At 46.6% G+C, this 6,025-nt stretch overlaps 1 long non-coding RNA gene across 1 annotated transcript; it reads right to left on the reverse strand.

Moving 5' to 3' along the window:
- Window positions 1–522: 522 nt before the first annotated feature.
- On the reverse strand, window positions 523–1,762 carry LOC109311508. Its single transcript, XR_002101526.1, has 2 exons — window positions 1,674–1,762; window positions 523–899 (listed from the first exon to the last, which is right to left on the reverse strand). It is a non-coding gene; the product is annotated as an uncharacterized LOC109311508 (long non-coding RNA).
- Window positions 1,763–6,025: the final 4,263 nt, after the last annotated feature.

Consider the following 6,025-nt stretch of genomic DNA (forward strand, 5'->3'; position numbering starts at 1 on the left):
TTACTGTGCAGTATGGGGCATGCACGTGTAGACATGCACCTGTACTATGCAGTTATTTCAGTTAATGTGCAGTAAATGTGCATGTGTAGACACACCCAGTATGGCTGCTATTTACTGCAGAGTAAAACCTAGGTACGTTACTCTGTAGTCATTGTCAAGTGTTTGCTGAAGTTTGCTGGAAGAAGCAGCATCATGAAGCTTTTGGCTGAATAAGAACCACAAACTGAGCTAGACGGTTGTTTTGTTGGAATGTCCCTTAGCTCCAACACTTGAAAACCCTGGTCTTCTTCCTCCTTGGACTTAGAGTCTCTATAGTTTGTTTGTATCAATAAGCAGGCCAGCTTCTTTGCGTAGATGTGATATTTTTTATTAGACCAACTGAGTTGTTGGAAAAAAAAGTTCTTAGCAAGCTTTCGGGTGCAGATGTTAAAAAAGAAAAACAGTTTACATCAATAACTTTTTCCTATCCAACCTCTGAAGCCAACCTATCACTGGCTTAAAAAAACCCAACAGTGTACAATCACAGCAATAAGGTTAATACACCTTTATTTTTTCATGACTAAAATAATAATTTGAATATGTTTTGTCCTTCACCTCCCAAACAGCTGCAAAAACATGAACTGATTAGTATTGGAAACATCCCGGTGAGGTAGGCTGGAATACTCATGCGAAGTGCCGGCATGACCACTGTATTAATTAAAAGCAAGACAAGTGGGTCCCAGAAAGATGGAGATGACTTTGATTGGTTGTTTTTCCCCCCCCCACGATATGGTTGTAGGAAACTTTTGTTCTAATGATCTTGCAGGAAGGTCTAGAAAAAGGAATTAATTGAACAGGTTTCCGTCAGGCGGTGTGAATGGTCCTGGTGTTGTGAGGAAATCTCTTACAATCCTGGAACCCTACAAGGGTAGATAAAGAAGTGTGTTATTTCACTGATGTAGGATCCTGAAGGATCTCATCTAGCCTCATCTCACAGGGTCCTTAACTTATCCATCCCTTTACCCTTTTATCTACACCATTTGGACCAATTTCTTTTTTGAGGGGGGCATCCTGCCAGCTCTGAGATCCGCAGCTGATGTAGCACCTTTGGGACTTTCGTGGCCCTTATTATGTTCTTCTAGCATGCGTCTACTGATGGAACTGTCCTGACTGGCATCAGTGGCAAATCTGACCCCGTAACTGCAGATTTTGATTTTTAACCATAATAATGGAAATTTGGAGAGCTCCATCTTTAGAGCAGACCACCGTCTTTCCAGCATCAAACATCACTAGGAAACAATTTTATCTCCCCTTGCAATGGTTGTTGTTCTCTCCAAATATTGTCATGAGCACAGATTACATTCCTTCCCTTCTAGTACTAGTAACAGAAAAGTGGATCTGCTTCCTTTGATTCCCATTACAATTCAAATGATCAATGAAAAGTTTCAGCAAATTGTTCCATATGGGGAAATTTCAACCTGCCCTGTTGCTTAGACTCATGCAGACTGATCCCAGCCGCATAAGTACATCTAGCTCCTAATTACAGTGCACCCTGCATTCCCATTTAACCTTCCACTCAGCTCAGCCAGCTGCTCACGTTCACCCTCCCTGTTTCAGTAGCTTCTTTGATGTTGTCTCCCTTTCCCTCCCCTTCTCCCCACGTATGGTTTTCCACAGCTTGGGTAGCACTTTACTTTGAACAGCAGAGCAAGGCTCCATTGTTGCAAGTGCCTGTGCCTTCAAATGTTGGAGGGCAGGTCCCGAGGCGGCAGAAATTCCCTTGGTTTCTGCATGCCACGGTGTCAGCTGGGGCGACGTCCACGAAGCCTGCGTGCAGAAGACACGGTTAGGATCTGGGTTGTTAGTCACAAATGTAGGAGAAATACAGTCCTGGGGAAAGCCAGCCCTTCCATCTAATTCATTTTATTCACTGAAGAATCATACCGCAGGGTTTAAATCGGATACTCCGGTTTAGCAGAGACAGAGCCAGGCCTGCCAACCTGTTCGCTGTAGCTGTGCACATAGGTTGGTCACTTTGGCCTATTTAATATCCTCAATGAAGCGTGCTTGCTGTCTACCTCCAGAGTTAGCTGTGCTAATGATTTTGTGGATGGTTTTGGTTAAGAAGAACAGCTCTTGCAACTCAGGCAGCAGGAAGCCTTGTGATGGGATCTATGGAGCTGGAGGGTCTGTCTGAATTGCTGCCCATGCCCCAGAAGAAATGCATGCACTTCCTTCTCTGTTGAAAAGGAAGTCTGGTATCTATGGGTGTCTACACACATGCTCCAGGGCACAGGGGGAAGGGGTACTTTAATTAGAGCAGCTCTGAGAGCCGCTTTAATTAAAGCATCATGTGTTTTCAGTGTCCCATGTTTCAAGATGGCGGTGGGGGCGCTTTAATTAAAGTTCGTCAAACAAGCTTTAGTTAAAGCACCCCTGCCATCAGTTTGAAATGTGGGGGCACTGAATACACACAATGCAGAGGCTGCTGGAGCATGCTAATTAGCATGCTCCAGCAGATTTGCAGCAGACTAGATTAATCGATTCTGGTCCGATGCATACTAATTAGCATGTCAGAGCAGAGGTCTGTCATATGTATAGGTGTCCTAGGCCACTAGCTTTCCCCATCAACGACTGTCACAGTTAAACACTCTTCCTTAAAAGTACCAGCTTCCAAAACAGATAGCTGGCAAAAGTGACTGCCACTACAATGTGACTTTTGTTTCAGTGGACTGGCATTATCTGACCAAAAAAATGTTTGGTCAAAAAATGTGTGACTGTCTCTAATAAGTATCTTCTTGTTTCGAAGACTTCAAATGGCAGTGAATCCATTACATACCCTCTTAAACTGCCCCAGTGGTTAAGTACCCTTGACCTTAAAAATATGTCTTGGTCATAATTTGAATTTGTCAAATTTCACCTTCCAACCAATGGATCTTACTATCCTTTTCTTTGCTAAATTAAAGAGGTTTTCACCAGTGGATATCTTTTTCTCAAGTAGGTACTTGAGTATCTATACACCACTTCAAAAAAACACAGCTCTCAAATGCCAAATGTAGGAAAGTCTCACTTTTGAAGTATGACAATGGAACTGGATACAGATGGCATCTTAATGCCACCCAAATGTATTGACTATACCAGGGGTTGGTAGTGTTTTTGGGCAGAGTTTCAAAAAACGCCCAAAGCCTTGATTTGTAAGATGTTGGCATGCCAGGAGGAGATGGCGGGGGAGCTACGAGGGGCCTGATCCTTGTTGTGGCATTGCAGCCCCTGCTGTCTACCCCGAGGCATGCATGTCAAGCCAAAAGCTTTCACGTGCTATGCTCTGGTACCCGTGGAATATGCCATCCTCTGTATTGCATTTACCCTCCCTGTGCCTTGAGGGACAAGATCATAGGATCATAGGGCCAGAAAGGACCTTACAAAGTCCTTTAGTCTTGTTCTGATCAAGGCAGAAACATCCCTGACTAAACCATCCCAGCCAAGTGTCTGTCTAACCTGCTCTTGAACATATCCAGGGATGGAGAGTCCACAGCTTCTCCAGGTAGCCTGGTCCAGTGCCTGACCACCCTCATAGTCTTAGAGTCACAGAATCACTCGCAGAATCATAAATCATAGATTTAGGCTGTTATTAAATCATATAGCTTCATCTTCCTTGTACATACATGCACCCCACCCCTCCCCACCCTAACCCATTCTTCCTTCTTAGCCTCATCCATTTAACATCTCACCTGAGGACACCTGGAAGAGGAAGAAGAGAACAGCAAGAAGCAGGTAAAGGAACCTCATGGCTGCAGGTCACCTGGGATCTTTGTGTCACCGGAGAGTAGAAAGTCTTTGATCAATCGAGACTGAAGTTTCGGTGAGGAAGGAGCTAAGCCCACCTCCCTGTATTTATAGGGCTCTGGGGATTGTGAAATGCTGGGACGTTGTCAATGAGTAACTGTTCCTCTCTTTTGGAGAACAGATCAGTTACCCCAGTTATGACGGGGTTCACTGAACTGTGCAACTAAAATACTGCGGACTTGCCGAGTGAAATTCAGTTAACCATGTCGACACATTACTTAACTTGAACAGCGGCCAAGTTGCACTGAATGCTTCATGCACCCCCAGCTTCTGGAGGTCCATTTCCACGGAGGGTGAAGAGGGAGGCATGGTCAGAGCAGGGGGCTTGGGAGTTAGAAGCTGTGTGCCTCTGATCCCAGACTGTCCCTGCAGTCATTTCACTACGTCTCAGCCATCCCACATGCCTAACTGGGAATAGAAAGATTTGCCGGCAGAGCTGGGGAGAAGCACTTGATTGAGTTACAAGTGCAAATTCACCCCACTGGTGACATTTAATCATGCTGCAGGAGGAATTCCCCCTTGTGCAGCTTAGGAACCCCCTTAAGTCCTATGATGTGAGCTCTGCTTATGCTGAATTGACCCCTAGGCCTTGTGCTACTTCCCTGCACAATAGCATAATATCTCCCTTTGTGCGTATTCATGGATAGCGATCTTGGGTGAAATCCAAAATTTCCTTTCACATCTGTGGGACCAGGATTTCACCTCTGATACCAGGATTCAGTTAGTGCACAGGCTGGATCCCTGTTATTGCAGCAAACGGAAGACAGTTTTATTTCCAGACTGACTGGAGAGAGCAACACGTGGTAGGTTAGCAGTTCCCATTGCTAATGGGCAAATCTGAGTTGCTATTGCTGGCAACCCTAGAGACTATGCTTTGCAGCAGGTAAGGGGCAGACTTGTGAGAGAATCCGAGGGTTGGAAGGGACAAAAACACTGTCCCAAGTCAGTTCACACGCAGTGTTAATGCATTTTAATGCCTGCACATATAGACATCGGCCTGGTCCTACTTACTGTGCAGTAATTTACTGCACAGTAAATTTAAGCCGGCGTAAATGCACATGTAGACGTGCCCTGGATGTTAATACAGCCCAGATTGTATTTGCTTTGCATCTTCACCATCCTAGTGACTCAAGTTAAGCCTGTGGTTCTCCATAGCTCCTGTACGCTTTTTGGTAGTGCTGCTGCCTAGCCAGTTGTACCCCTGTCTATATTTGTGTGTTTGCTCATTTTCCCCTAGATGTAGCATCTGAGATTGTGTTTGCTGGTTGCCACATTAATAGCATAAATGAAAAGCACTGGGGTTTGGTAGGATGGTAGTTCAATGTGATGGAATTATGGCTAGAAAGAGAGGCTGCAAGAAAGTGCCAGCTTTCAGTGGGGTTTGCTGCAGACTAACTTCTACAGTTGTAGACGGTCATTTGATGTTGACGCCACTTTTCTAGAACTTTCACTGTAAATTTCTAAAACGTTAGATGTTGGGTTTTTCTAAGCTGTGTCGCCCAGCAGTTAAATAGCTATATCTAGGTGGCCTCACAAGTAACAAATAAGGTAATTTCTTGGTATTGGAAGGGCCTATCATATTTTCTAACTCAGGGGTGGGAAAAATACAGCCTATGACCTAGATCCTGCCTTCAAAGGGATTTTGTCGAGTTCACAGTGGGTCCCTTGGTCCTGTCCAGCCCAAGTGATGGGGGCAGTCCAGGCCATGATACATGAGGCTGGTCCCACCATCCCTTGTTGGGGCAGCACAGTGCCCAGACTTCCTTCCTTGCAGCCCGGGCAGCAACTCTTGCTGGCGGCTGCCACTGCTGGACCAGGCCCCACTGCCTGAGCAGCCTGGCCCATCCACCCCATGCCCATTGCTGAGGGTGGGACCCGTGCGGGCAGGGTGCATGGCTGGGCCACGGCCAGGAAGAGAGTGGTGTCCGGGAGTGAGATGGGATCATGGGGTGGGATCGTGGTGCAGGGACAGGGCTCAGGGCAGAGCCACGATCCACTGCCCTCATGTCCCTGCAATGGGCGCTGGTTCTGCAGGCAGGGGCATGCAGTGAGTGTATTGCCGCTCTGCCCCAGACCCTGGGCCCGCACTGTCACCACCCCAAGATCTTGGCCCATCCTGCTCCCAGACGCCACTCCCACCTGCCTGACCGTGAGCCCTGGCAGCATGGCTCCTGGCCAGTCTCCAGGGAGATTGCAGGGT

The sequence above is a fragment of the Crocodylus porosus genome, unplaced genomic scaffold, assembly GCF_001723895.1.
Source record: "Crocodylus porosus isolate Cpor-Errol unplaced genomic scaffold, CroPor_comp1, whole genome shotgun sequence".
NCBI classification, from domain to species: Eukaryota; Metazoa; Chordata; order Crocodylia; family Crocodylidae; genus Crocodylus; species Crocodylus porosus.